The following is a 15,120-nucleotide window of genomic DNA, read 5'->3' as shown; positions in this document are numbered from 1 at the left end:
AGAACACCCAACAAATTTGACCAGAAAAGAAAATCCTCCCACCACATAATAATCAAAACAGTAAGTATACAGAACAAAGAAAAAATACTAAAAGCCGCAAGGAAAAAAGGCCAAGTAACATATAATGGCAAACCCATTAGAATCACACCTGACTTTTCAACAGAGACTATGAAAGCCAGAAGGGCCTGGAGAGATATCATGCAGACCCTAAGAGAACACAGATGTCAGCCCAGGCTACTATACCCTGCAAAGCTATCAGTCCTCATAGACGGAGAAAATAAGATATTCAATGACAAAAACAAATTTCAACAATAACTACACACAAATCCAGCATTACAGAAGACACTGGAAGGGAAAATACAACCCCAAAAAATTAGCTTCTTTCAAGAAAACACAGGAAATAATTAACCTTACTAGAGTAAAACAAAAAGAAACCAAGCACACAACCTGATGACCACAGCCAACATCAAAATCAAGGGATCTAACAGCCACTGGTCATTAATCTCTCTCAACATCAATGGACTCAACTCTCCAATAAAAAGACACAGATTAACAGAATGGATACATAAACAAAACCCAGGAATGTTGCATACAAGAAACACACCTAAGGCACAAAGATAGACATTACCTGAGGGTAAAGGGTTGGAAGATGACTTTCCAAGCAAACAGACCCAAGAAGCAAGCAGGAGTAGCCATTCTAATATCTGATAAAATAGACTTTCAACCAAAATTAATCAAAAGAGATGGGAAGGACACTTCATACTCATCAAAGGAAAATTCCACCAGGAAGACATCACAATCCTGAACATCTATGCCCCAAATACAAGGGCACCCACATTTGTGAAAGAAACAATGATAAAACTTAAACCACATATAGATCCCCACACATTAATAGTGGGAGACTTCAACACCCCACTCTCAACAAAGGACAGGTCAACAAAACAGAAATTAAACAAAGAAACAATGTCTCTGACAGAGGTCATGAATCAAATGGGCCTAACAGACATTTACAGAACTTTACACCCAAACACAAAAGAATTTACCTTCTTCTCAGCACCTCATGGAACCTTCTCCAAAATAGACCATATAGTGGGTCACAAAGCAAGCCTCAACAGATACAAGAAGATTGAAATAATCCCTTGTATCTTGTCTGATCACCATGGAATAAAGCTGGACCTCAACAATAACAGAAATAGCAAAAAGCCTACACACACATGGAAACTGAACAACTTGTTACTAAATGACAACTGGGTCAGGGAAGAAATAAAGAAAGAAATTAAAGTCTTTCTAGAAATCAATGAAAATGAAGACACAACATACCCGAACTTTTGGGACACAATGAAAGCAGTGCTAAGAGGAAAGTTCATAGCACTAAGTGCCTCCAAGAAGAAATTCGAGACAGCTTATTCAAGCAACTTAATGGCTCACTTAAAAGCCCTAGAAAAAGAAGAAGCAGACACACCAAGAAGGAGTAGATGGCTGGAAATAATCAAAGTCAGGGATGAAATCAATCAATTGGAAACAATTAAAACAATTCAAAGAATCAATGAAACCAAGAGCTGGTTCTTTGAGAAAATCAACAAGATCGACAAACCCTTAGCCAAGCTAACTAAAAGGCAGAGAGACAACACCCAAATCAACAAAATCAGAAATGAAAAGGGGGACATAACTACAGACACTGAGGAAATCCAAATAACCATTAGGACTTACTTCAAAAGTCTAAATGCCACAAAATTTGAAAATCTAAATGAAAAGGACAATTTTATTGATCAATTTGATTTACCAAAGCTGAATCAGGACCAGGTAAATCAACTAAATAGTCCTATATCCCCCAAAGAAATAGAAGCAGACATCAAAAGTCTCCCATCCAAAAAAAGCCCAGGATCTAATCGCTTCAGCACAGAATTCTACCAGACCTTCAAAGAAGAGCTAACACCAATTCTCTTCAAACTATTCCACAAAATAGAAACAGAAGGAACATTACCAAACTCATTCTATGAAGCCACAGTCACCTTGGTACCTAAACCTCACAAAGACTCAACAAAGAAAGAGAATTTCAGGCCAATCTCCCTTATGAACATAGATGCAAAAATACTTAACAAAATACTTGCAAACTGAATCCAAGAACACATCAAAGATATTATCCACAATGACCAAGTAGGCTTCATCCCAGGTATGCAGGGGTGGTTCAGTATACGGAAATCCATCAATGTGATCCACCATATTAACAAACAGAAAGAAAAAATCCACATGATAATCTCCTTAGATGCTGAAAAAGCATTTGACAAAATCCAACATCCATTCATGTTTAAAGTATTGGAGATATCAGGGATAAAAGGCATCTATCTCAACATGGTAAACGCGATAAACAGCAAACCAATAGCCAACATCAAACTAAACACAGAGAAACTTAAAGCAATCCCACTAAAATCAGGGACAAGACAAGGCTGCCCACTCTCAACATATCTCTTCAACATAGTGCTGGAAGTCCTTGCTAGAGCAATGAGACAGTTGAAGGAGATCAAGGGGATACAGATTGAAAAAGAAGAATTCAAATTATCACTATCTGCAGATGATATGATAGTATACATGAGTGACCCCAAAAACTCTTCCAGAGAACTCCTATAGCTGATAAACACCTTCAGCAATGTGGCCAGATACAAAATTAACTCAAAAAAAAATCAGTAGCACTCCTGTATACAAAAGACAAAAGGGCTGAGAAAGAAATTAGGGAAACAACACCCTTCACAATAGCCACAAATGACATAAAGTACCTTGGTGTAACCCTAACCAAACAAGTCAAAGACTTGTATGAAAAAAATTTCAAGTCTCTGAAGAAAGAATTAGAAGAAGATATGAGAAGATGGAAAGATCTCCCATGCTCATGGCTTGGCAGGATTAACATAGTAAAAATGGCCATCTTACCAAAAGCAATCTACAGATTCAATGCAATTCACATCAAATTGCCAACACAATTCTTTTCATACCTTGAAAGAAAAATTCTCAACTTCGTATGGAATAACAAGAAACCCAGAATTGCTAAAACAATCCTCTACAATAAAAGATGTTCTGGAGGTATCTCCATCCCTGATCTCAAGCTGTACTATAGAGCAACAGTTACAAAAACTGCATGGTACTGGCATAGAAACAGAATGATGGATCAATGGAACCAAAGAGAAGACCCAGAAATAAACCCACACACTTATGGACACCTGATTTTTGACAAAGATGCCAAAACCATACAATGGAAAAAAGTTAGCATCTTCAACAAATGGTGCTGGTCTAACTGTATGTCTACATGTAGAAAAATGCAAATACATCCATACTTATCACCCTGCACAAAACTGAAGTCCAAGTGGATCAAAGACCTCCACATAAAACCAGACACATTAAATCGGCTAGAAAAAAAAAGTGGAGAATACCCTAGAACTCATTGGTACAGGAGAGAACTTCCTTAACAGAATACCAACAGCACAGGCTCTAAGAGCAACAATCAATAAATGGGACCTCCTGAAACTGAAAAGCTTCTGTAAAGCAAAGGATACTGTTGTCAAAACACAGCGACTGCCTATAGATTGGAAAAGAATCTTCACCAACCCTTTATCTGACAGAGGACTCATATCTAGTATATATAAAGAACTAAGGAAGCTGAAAAGCAACAAACCAAGTAATCCACTTAAAAAATGGGGAATAGAGCTAAACAGGGAACTCTCTGTAGAGGAATATCAAATGGCAGAGAAGCATTTAAAGAAATGCTCAATATCATTAGCCATTAGGGAAATGCAAATCAAAACACCCCTGAGATTTCACCTTACACCCATCAGAATGGCCAAGATAAAAAACTCAATTGACAACACATGCTGGAGAGGTTGTGGAGAAAGGGGGACCCTTCTCCACTGCTGGTTGGAATGTAAACTTGTACAACCACTCTGGAAATCAATCTGGCGCTTTCTCAGACAACTAGGAATAGCGCTTCCTCAAGATTCAGCCATACTGCTCCTAGGCATATATCCAAAAAAGGCTCAAGTACACAAAAAGGACATTTACTCAACCACGTTTGTAGCAGCTTTATTTGTAATAGCCAGAAGCTGGAAACAACCCAGATTCCCCTCAACTTAAGAATGGATGCAGAAATTGTGGTACATCTATACAATGGAGTATTACTTAGCAATGAAAAATAAGGAAATCATGAAATTTGCAGGTAAATGTTGGGACCATCCTGAGTGAGTTGTCCCAGAAGCAAAAAGACACACATGGTATATACTCACTCATATAAACATACAACATAGGAGAAACCCACTAAAATCGGTACATCTCAACAAACTAAGCAAAAGAGAGGACCCTAACTAAAACGCTCAATCGCCATCCTGAAAGGCAAAGAGGATGGACATCAGAAGAAGAAGAAAACAGGAAACAACCTAGGAACCTGCCAAAGTGCACTTCTGAAAGCCTCTGCCCTGCAGACTATCAAAGCAGATGCTGAGCCTGATGGGCAACTGTTGGGCAGAGTGAATGGAATTTTATGTAAGAAGTGGGAAATAGCCAGAGCTGGAGAGGACGGGAACTCCACAAGGAGAGCAACAGAACAAGAAAATTTGAATACAGGGAACTTCCCAGAGACTCATACTCTAACCCAGGACTATTCATAGAGATAACCCAGAACCCCTGCACAGATGTAGCCCATGGCAATTTAGTGTCCAAGTTGGTTACATAGTGATGGGAAGAGGGACTGTCTCTGACATAATCTGATTGGCCTGCTCTTTGATCACCTCCCCATGAGGGGGGAGTAGCCTTACCAGGCCACAGAAGAAGACAATGCAGCCATTCCTGATGTGATCTGATAGACTAAAATCAGAAGGAAGGAGAGGAGGACCTCCCCTATCAGTAGACTTGGGGAGTGGCATGCATGCAGAAACGGGAGGAAGGGTGGGATCGGGAGGGAAGGAGGGAGGGGCTTATGGGGGGATACAAAATGAATAAAGTGTAATTAATAATAAAAAAATTATAGATTTAAAATTCTATAGATTGTTATTTATTGAGAAGTGTGTGTGCATCCTTTTTCCCAGATCTGATTTTATATTCTGAATAAGTTTGATGGCTTATATGGCCTTATTATCTCAGGAAGAGCATTGTATCCAAATAAGAGAGTAACTCTATAATGATTTTAATGAATTGTAGTTTCTATAATAATGTCTGTAGATGTTCTCAGATATTCTATTTTTTCTGCTTTTTTGAGACAGGTGGGAGGCTATCACTACATACTCCAGCTGGCCTCATATTGACTGTGTATTCTGTATTTTCTTTGTCCTTGAATTGTCAAACTTTCTGCCTCAGTCCTCTCAGAGATGAAATTTATATTTGCTTTTTAAAATTGTCTTTTTTATCATTTATCATTTAAAGTATGATACTTTTTTCCTTTCTATCTATTCTTATTTCACTTACTACAAACTAAATGCAGTTTCCCCTTCTCCCTGCCCCCCTCTGCTACTCTCTCCCACCTCCACCCTCTCAGATCCACTGCTGCAGAAAAGATCAGATCTCCCAGGAATCTGCCAAGGAATATGGCATATCAAGTTACAGTAAAATTAGGCACATACCCACAAATCAAGACAGGATGAGGCAACCAGGTACAAGAAAGAGGGTCTGAAAAGCAGGCAAAAGAGTCAGAGACAGTCCTCGTTTCCACTATTACAAATTCCATACTAACACCAAGCTACACAACCATAGCATATCATATATGCAGACGGCCTGGGTCAAACCCATATATGCTCCCTGATTGTTGGTTCAGTCTCTGTGAGCTGCTGTGAGCCCTTGTTGTTTATGGGTTTTCTTGTGGTGTCTTGACCTATCTGGTGCCTGCAATCATTCCTCCACCTCTTACACAGAATTCCTCAAGCTCTGCTTAATGTTTGCTTGTAAGGTGTCTGCAATCTGTTTCCATCAGTTGCTGGATGATGCCTCTCTGGATGTGATTATACAGGGCTCATGTTTATGACTACAGCAGAATATCATGAATATCATTAGGAATCAGTGTGTGTGTGTGTGTGTGTGTGTGTGTGTGCACATAAAAGACAGAGTATGTGTGCATGCTAGTCATGTTTGTTTGTGTCCTAGGTCTTTAGGTTATGCAGCCTCTGATTCCTGGACTTCAAGGCAGTGTCAGGGTTGAGCCTCTCTCATTGCATGGTGGTTGGCTATTCCCACAAGTTCTGCCCCACCTTTACCCCAGAACATTTTCAGGTAAGACAAATTGTAAATTGAGGTTCTGTGACTGGTGGGTGTTCTAATTTCTCCACTGTGAGTCTTGTCTGTTTATAGAAGAAGGCTTGCTCACACTCCCTTTCCCCCATTACTAGGAATCTTTGCTAGGGTCACCCTCGTAGATTCCAGGCAGTTTCCATTGCACTACATTTCTCTCACCCCACTGAAAGGCCAAGCAATTCCAGTTGTCTATCGCAGTATTCTCTTGTCTTTTGACATTTAATAGTTGTTTGTCTTAGGTAAGTTGCATGCCTTCAAGCTTCAACAGATTATTTAAAAAAAATTGTAATAAGAAAACTTGGATATTGTCATTATATTTATTAAACATAAAAGTTCTGGGACTGTAAAATCCACAGTAGTGTTAATAACTGCTGATACACTGAATCATAAGTACAAATTGAAAACATACATAAAGAGAGGAACACCTCCTGTTTTCAGGGAAGAAACAGACATTATTCCACCAATGTTCTTTTCAGTACAATATTTAATGTTCTTCATGTTTCAATGAAAGTCCCTTATTAAAACTCTTAGTTTTTCTAGTAGAAAGGAGGTATATTGTGGGAAGGGGAAGGGGTGGGAGAGAAAGAGAGAGGAGGGTGGCAGCCATGACAAAGAGAGACAGAGGGATACAGGGTAAGTGAACCAAGAACGATCATAAGAGAAAGAGAGCTAGGAAGGCTGGTGGGATGAGGCCTCCTATCAGGCACACACCCTGTGCACACCTGCCACAGCAGATGATGATGTCACAGGTTTCTAGGCCCCTGAAGACAGGCCAGCTGAGTCACATCTTACACCAACCTTTCTCCCTTTTCAGTTAATTAAAATATGAGGAACTAGGAAGGGGTGGTGAGGTGGGAATGAGGACACATCATTCAAAAGCTGCTTCCTGCTGACTTGAGGGCGACAGACATCTTTGGGGAACCCTGAGAGAATTTGGAGAAGGATTTGGCGAAGTCCTGGGAGAGATGCTATTTTAGTACTGTTCAGGATCTGTGAGAACATCTGGGGATAGGAAGGAAAATCCAGGTCCAGCTGATGAAATAATCTGCGAGGTTAGACTGGACCACCTTTGGCTTTGTTGCTGTCCGGGAGGCAGGAAACACCTCACCTGGCAGGATACTGGAACACAGATACAGGCAGAAAACAAAGTTCAGTTGGTGAGGGAGAAAATTAATTTTTTAGATGTACATTTGAAGCTTTTGGACCCATGGTTGTGGTAGCTGGGGAAGGGGAGTTCCAAAACTAGGGAAAGGAGGAGGAGTCCCACCCTCTGAATTAGGTGATAGGTAGGAAACTTGGGCTGTTGGTTAACAGTATTTATCTGGACTCCATCTGACCTGAGAAGTGGATTCAGGTGGATTTACTGTGGCTTACACTGGTCCTTAAAACTCACTTCTTTTGTAGTGTGCTGTACTTTAAGCATACTGCACTGGTGGTATGACTGGAAGAAAATTTAGTTAAGTTAATAATTATTTCTTTTATACATACATGCATTTAGGTTAATGAACACATACAACAAAACTTGCCACACATTTCTTCTAATATATAAAATCCCTTTTGAAGCAGTAAGTGATATTCCTTTCTTTCTAGTTTCCTCCTCAGTGTTATGAACGTGGAATGATGTGTGCACCCATTGCAGTGATTTAGCTGAATATTTACACATCTTTAATAACTGCTGTTGTCAACAAAGCATCTTTTATTGAGGCTGCTGGGACTCCACAAAACTAAGATGCTTCAAGTTAGGTATGTTCATTGAGAGTCTTATTTTCTTTATATCCATGGCCAGTATCATAAACATCAAGATAAATGTCAAAGTCCTCAACACGGTAATGTTTTCAAGTGATGAAAATTCACTCTAAATTAATAAATATTTAAAGTCAATATTTTACTGATGTTTCATCAAAAGGCATGGATGTATGTGTCTGGGTTTATATAATTATTTATTTTTTGATAGTAAGAATATTTTTTTCTCCAAATACATTCGGACTTTATTTATAATAAACTACATACAGAGAGGCTTCCCAAGGGTCTGATGGAGTTAAAGTATAGATAGTTATATTTTCACAGTTAAGCTTAAGTTGTTTAGAATGTAAGGAAATGTTTTATATCCTAGAACATTAAATTTTTAATTAAATTATTATTTTTTTATATTAATTACATTTTACTCACTTTGAGTCCCAGCTGTAAATCCTTCCCTCATTCCCTCCCAATCTCATCCTCCCTCATCTCTTCCTGTGCTGCTCTCTAAGTCCACCAATAGGGGAAGTCCACCTCCCCTTCCATTGGACCTTAGCTTATCAGGTCTCATCAGGACTGACTGCAATGTCCTCCTCTATCGCTTCTCAGCCTTTTGGCTAAGATCATGTGTAGTATCTGTTCTTTAAACCATCTTTTTTAAATATCTTTTTTATTAGAATGTTAATTTGTAAGTTGATAAATACAGAAATAGTTTTATGAGTGGGTACTATATGTTCTATTTTGTAAAAACTTACTTTATTTTACCCTAAAAAGCATTTTGATTGATGAATATTATAACCACATTTATACTTTTGACTGAAAATATTTTACTGTAAATTTTACTTGAATATCCTTTGCATCATTGCAACAACCTTAAAAACAAACAAGCAAAACAAAACAAAACAAAAAACCTCTCATAGTTTGATACATTTTGTTTTATCTTAATTTTTTTCTGTTTCTTATTCCCTGTTAAATCGTTTAGATGACTTCAAACATTGTCTAATAAATGCAAAATGTGTCTTGTTTCATGCAGTTTCTGTGAAAGTTAGTAGACAATTTTTCAAAATATCTTTCAAGTTAAGGAGAGCATGGCTTTGTTGTTGAGACAAAAGGAAAACATTTTAGAAAATAAGGATGGATATTATCCCACAGTACAACTTAAAGTAAAAAATGCAATAGTCTTTAAAAGCATTGTTTTGTAATCAGGAACATAGCTCAGGTAGTAAAGTGCTGATTATGTAAGTTTTATGACCTGAATTTGGATCCCAGATACCATGTAATTTGGGTGGTAAAGATGGAAACAATGGGATCCCACAGCTTGCTAGCAAACTATTTTTCTTGAGTCAGTATCCACAGTATTTAGTAGAAGACCATGTCTAAAAATACAGAATGGAGAATTGATAAGAAAGAAAGCCTTGTCAGCATCTAAGGAGATGATCATGTGGTTTTTCTCCTTCAGCTTGTTTATGTGGTGGATCACATTGATGGATTTCCGTATATTGAACCACCCCTGCATGCCTGGGATGAAGCCTACTTGGTCGTAGTGGATGATATCTTTGATGTGTTCTTGGATTAGGTTTGCAAGTATTTTGTTGAGTATTTTTGCATCAATGCTCATGAGGGAGATTGGCCTGAAGTTCTCCTTTTCTGTGGGGTAATACTGTGGCCTCTGCAGTTTTTCAACATAGCTACATATAAATATTCTAGAGAAAACAATTCTACATTTGAAATACTGTTAAAAGACTATATTGTTTAGCTTCTTTAGGAGTATAGATTTTAGAATGTTAATCTTATATGACTAATATCCACTTATAAGTGAGTATATTCTATGTATGTTTTTCTGCTTCTCAATTACCTTACTCAGGATGATCTTTTCTAGTTCTCCCCATTTGTCTGCAAATTTCATGATTGTCTTGTTTTTAATAGCTCAGTATATTCCATTGTGTAAATGAACCACAATTTCTTTATCTATTCTGAGTGAGGTATCCCAGGAGCAGAAAGACACACGGGGCATATACCCACTCATAAATGGATATTAGATTCATAATATAGCAAAATCATACTAAAATCTGTACCTCTAAAGAAGCTAATCAAGAAGGAAGACTCTGGCTGAGATGCTCAATCCTCATTCAGAAAGTCAAAGAGGATGGACATCAGAAGAGGGAGAAAACAGGGAACAGGACAGGAGCCTACCACAGAGGGCCTCTGAAAGACTATATCCTGCAGAGTTTCAAAGCAGATGCTGACACTCATCCAAACTTTTGGTAGAGTGTAGGGAATCCTATGAGAGAAGGGGGAAATAGAAATACCTGGAGGGGACAGGGTCTCCATAAGGAGAGCAACAGAAACAAAAAATCTGGACATGGATGTTTTCTGAGACTGATACTCCAGCAGAGGACCATTCCTGGAGATAACCTAGAACCCCTTCACAGATGTAGCCCATGGCAGCTCAGTGCCCAAGTGGGTTCCCTAGTAATGAGAACAGGGACTGTTTCTGACATAAACTGATTGTCAAGCTCTTTAATCAGCTCCCTCTCATGGGGTGGGGGGGGAGGGTTGCAGCCTTAGGAGGACACAGAGGAAGACAAGGCAGTCAGTCCTGATGAGACCTGATAGACTAGGGTCAGATGAAAGTGGAAGAGGATCTTCCCTATCAGTGGACTGAGAGAGGGGCATGGGTGGAGAAGAGGAAGAGAAGGTGGGATTGGGATGGGAAGAGGGAGGGAGCTACAGGTGGCATATAAAGGGAATAAACTGTAATTAATAAAAAATATTATATATATATAATTTATTGGAAAAAACATCACATGCTATATGCAAGTGAAACATAATTTAATTTGAATATAAGCATATTGTAGTTATTTGTTATTTATGTTAATATACTTGTGATAGTATAGTCAAGAAAAATTTTCCTAATAGAGAAAGTAGTTTTTTCTCTGAATTTTCTGCTATTCTAATTTAACAAATAGGTGAAGAATGTCTCACATCAAAAACCATATTGAATCTAATGTAAGTAGCTAATTACAAGACATACATTTAAAAGCAAATACTGGCTTGTTTGCATATGTAATGGCATGTTCATGAATGGTGAGGGTTGCATCAATTGGTGCTGGGAGCACCATCCTACCTCCAGACTCCCTTACTGCACAAGGTCAGTGTTGATATCTGAATTTTCTCAGCTACAACGCCAGATAGGTTCACCTCAATCAGTAACTGTTTTACAATTCAGTTACTAAGCAAGTTAATACTATTAACACACTCACACCTGTGATAGATTGAAAACTATTTTCATTTGAATGGTATTTGAACATCTTTTTCAACACACTTGCATATATTATTTCCTTCCTTCCTTCCTTCCTTCCTTCCTTCCTTCCTTCCTTCCTTCCTTCCTTCCTTCCCCTCTCTCTCTCTCTTTCTTTCTTTTCTTTCTTTCTCTTTCTCTTTCTCTCTCTTTCTTTCTTTCCTTCATTTTTCCTTCCTTTCATCACTGTAACCCTGATCCTATGCTGCTCCATCCTTGCCTCCTCATCCTACCCTTCTGCCACCTGTCCCTTTCCTCCTCCCCACTTTTCAAAGAAGGAAAGAACCCCCATGGGTACCAACCCTCCCTGGGACATCAAGTCACAGCAGGAATAAGTACATCCTCTCCCACTGAGGCCTGGCAAGACAGCCCAGCTAGGAGAAATGGATCCAAAGGAAGGCAACAGAGTCAGAAACAGCTCCTACTCCCATTGTAAGGGGGCATATATGATGACTATTCTGCACGGCAGCTACATATATGTAGGGGGTCTAGGTCCAGTACATGCATGACCTTTGGATGGTGGTTCAGAGGCCAGTTTACAGAAGACTCTGTAAGTCTTCTTGTGGTCTCCTTGACCCCTCAGGCTCCTTCAATCCTTTCTTCCACTCTTCCACAAGACTCCCTGAGCTCTACCTATTGCTTCCTGTGGGCCTCTTCATGTGTTTCCACCAGCTTCCTGAAGAAGCTTCTCAGAAGACAGTTACACTAGGCTCTGGTCTTCAAGCATAGCAGAGTTTCATTAATAGTGTCAGGGTTGGCTCTCTCTCATGGGATGGGTCTCAAGCTGGGTCAGTCATTGTTTGACATTCCCTCAATCTCTGCTGCATCTTTATCCCTACTCTTTGTGTAGGAAAGAAAAGTTTGAGGTCAAAGTTTGTTGGGTGGGTTGGTGTCCCCCCTCCACTTGGAGATCTGCCTGACTACAGGAGGGGACAACTGACTTCAGGATCCATAGCTCTCACTGGTAGGAGTCCCAGCCAGTGCCAACCCCATCGACTCTTAAGAGCCTGCCTGGTCCTAGGGATGCTCCCCAGCTGATTTCCATTCTCTGTCCTAGTCTTACCCTCCCACCCTCCACCTCTGTTCTCCCCACATTTGATCCCCACCCTTGTTTCCCTTCCCACCACCTCAACCACCATGTTCCCTCTCTCTACCTACTTCTTGAATCTCACTCAGAAGGAAAGATAAAATTGCATACGTTTGCATGCCACTCCCCAAGTCCACTGATAGGGGAGGTTCTCCTCTCCTTTCTGATCTTAGTCTATCAGTTCACATCAAAAGTGGCTGCATTGTCCTCTACTATGGCCTGGTAAGGCTGCTCCCCCCCAGGGGGAGGTGATCAAAGAGCAGGCCAATCAGATTATGTCAGAGACAGTCCCTCTTCACATTACTATGTAACCCAATTGGACTCTGAACTGCCCTGGGCTACATCTGTGCAGGGGTTCTGGGTTATCTCCATGAATAGTCCTTGGTTGGAGTATGAGTCTCTGGGAAGTTCCCTGTGTTCAAATTTTCTTGTTCTGTTGCTCTCCTTGTGGAGACCCTGTCCTCTCCAGCTCTTACTATTTCCCAGTTCTTACCTAAAATTCCATTCACTCAGACCTCTACTCTTGCCTGATGCGTCTAAAACAAAAAGGGGGAACTGTAGAGAGCTGCAGAATGCTATCTATGCCTTAAAGATGGAGCTGGTTTCTGCCTTCCACCTTCCCGATGGTGAGTGCTCTCTGTCACGAACAATTTCACATTTGGCTAAGGCTGAGGATCTGGCTTGCTTCCATGTATGTGGACCTATCTGCATTGCCCACGTGGCACGCTGGGGTTGGCTACCCAGAGGCTATTTAAGCTGTGGGCTGGCTTTCCCCAGGGTCAGAAGATTGTTCAAGGTTCCTGAATAAACTGCATTGAAAATAAATAAATAAAAAAAATAAAACCATATTGAAAAAAAGAAAAAAAATTGCATACGTTTTTAATCTTAGGACTTCTACAAATTGAGAAGGGAAAATACACATTGTTTTGTAATATGAAACTCCAGAATCAGAGATTCCTGTTTTTAGACTTTTCCCTTTGCCTCTAGAACTATTCTAATATCTCCCCGTGCTATCCCAGTTTTGTTTTCATACATGCAGTTGAAAGTCTGTCTATATCCTGGCTGAGACTACTAGTCAAAAGGTTTCAGATACTGATTTTGCAGGGTATTTGAGACCAAAAGCAAAACAAAGGAAAAATATCAACCCTTCTTCTTGCTATTTTGAACTCTGGCTTTCCAGCAGGTGAGTGGAAGAATTTCTCCACAGCCAAATCAAGTGAGTGTTTTCAAGTTTTCAGTGTCTTCATCTTTACAATGGACAATCATGAGGATGACTCCAAGAAGTGTACACTAAGAAAGTTTCTGTATGCCTCTTAGAGGACAATTAGTTACATAGACATAGAATGCTCATTTCTCTTTACTTGCCATTACCTTCCCCTTTCTCCTCAACTCCTATCTGTCCCTTGAAGGTATAACATCAAATTCAAATCAACCAGAACGAAGTTGTCTGGTTCTCACAGATTCTCCTAATAGTAAACAAGAACAAAACCAAAAGAAATCTTCTTGTAATATAACTTCCATGATGTAGCAGTTAAGGGAGAATGAGTATGGAAGGTTAAAGAATACATCATGTATGAGAGTGGAAAGAAGAGTTAAAGGGGATGAGAAGTCAAAGAGGGAAGGGACAGGAGGGAGGTTGCATTTGGCTGAAAATGTACATATATTTATCTTGTCTTTGTTTTGTCTGTGTTACTTCCATAGAATCTAAGACATATATTATATAAATAATAAGAAATAAAAGTAAAAAGAAAATATATGATAACAATATTAAATTATGCTAAATACAAAAAAGTTAGCTGTTAAACATTTAGCAACTATTTGTTTAATGAACAGACCTTGAGGAGTGAGGTTATCTAGAGAAAGATACCTTGCAGAAAAATGGCGTGTGAGTGACCAAAGCTGGATCTGAACTCTTGTGAGAGCTCAAGGTGGGCGGGCCAATAAATGGATTTGTAACAGAAGGTAAAAGCTTGGCAAAATTAGACCTTCACTGAATTATATGAATTTAGTGTACATTTCTGGTATAAAAAAAATACTCTAAAATCCCTAGTGGAGGAGGCAGAACTATACTGTCATTGCCTTGAGACAAGCAGGTACAAGGTTGTTTTGATCTAGGTATAGTTACAAGGCCTGAAAACATGCTTCTAAATGCAAAATAACAACGATCTTACTCTCTTGAAAACAGAAGGCAGTAGGCTTTGAATATACAAGGCAATTTTCTGCATTGTGTGATACATAGAAGAAAAGTCTGCCTTGGGGAGAAGCTAGAAGTGAGTGTGGGTGTGAGATCACAGTGGTGATACAGGCTCAATGTGTAGCCTACTATGGTCCTTATCACGCCTATGGAAAGTCTGGTGCAGACACACTCAGTGATGCTTTGCAGTCCTGAAGTTAGCATCCAAGATCTTTAGTCTACCTGACAAGGGTCTTCATAGTGGGATGTGCTTTAGCCAATGCATTTCATTGTCTAGTAATACAAATCTGTCTTCCACCCCTGCCTAATGCCAGAGACATGGGCTTTCTCTAGAGGATTTATGCGATTTTTCTATAATACATACCAAAATCTGTCTTTTATTTTAAAAGAAGTTTCTTTCTTTTTTATTAAAATTGCCCAAATGAAATTTTTGTTTGTTTGTTTGATTTATTTTATTTTATTATGTATTACTTTTTATTCACTTTGTATCCTCCCATAAACCCCTCCCTCCTCCCCTCCTAATCCCACCTTCCCTCCCAC

General features: G+C 39.3%; 1 protein-coding gene and 1 pseudogene across 20 annotated transcripts in view; both read left to right on the top strand.

Annotated features, from left to right (window-relative positions):
- Lingo2 (leucine rich repeat and Ig domain containing 2) overlaps positions 1 to 15,120 on the top strand; it is a 1,357,796-nt gene that overhangs the window by 490,265 nt on the left and 852,411 nt on the right. The gene's annotated exons all lie outside the window — the stretch shown is intronic.
- Positions 8,596 to 8,682, top strand: LOC132649615 (U2 spliceosomal RNA; annotated as a pseudogene).

Source organism: Meriones unguiculatus, chromosome 20 (assembly GCF_030254825.1).
Source record: "Meriones unguiculatus strain TT.TT164.6M chromosome 20, Bangor_MerUng_6.1, whole genome shotgun sequence".
Lineage (NCBI taxonomy): Eukaryota > Metazoa > Chordata > Mammalia > Rodentia > Muridae > Meriones > Meriones unguiculatus.
Note: the sequence above shows the minus strand (reverse complement) of the source record. Positions and strands in the feature narration are given on the sequence as shown.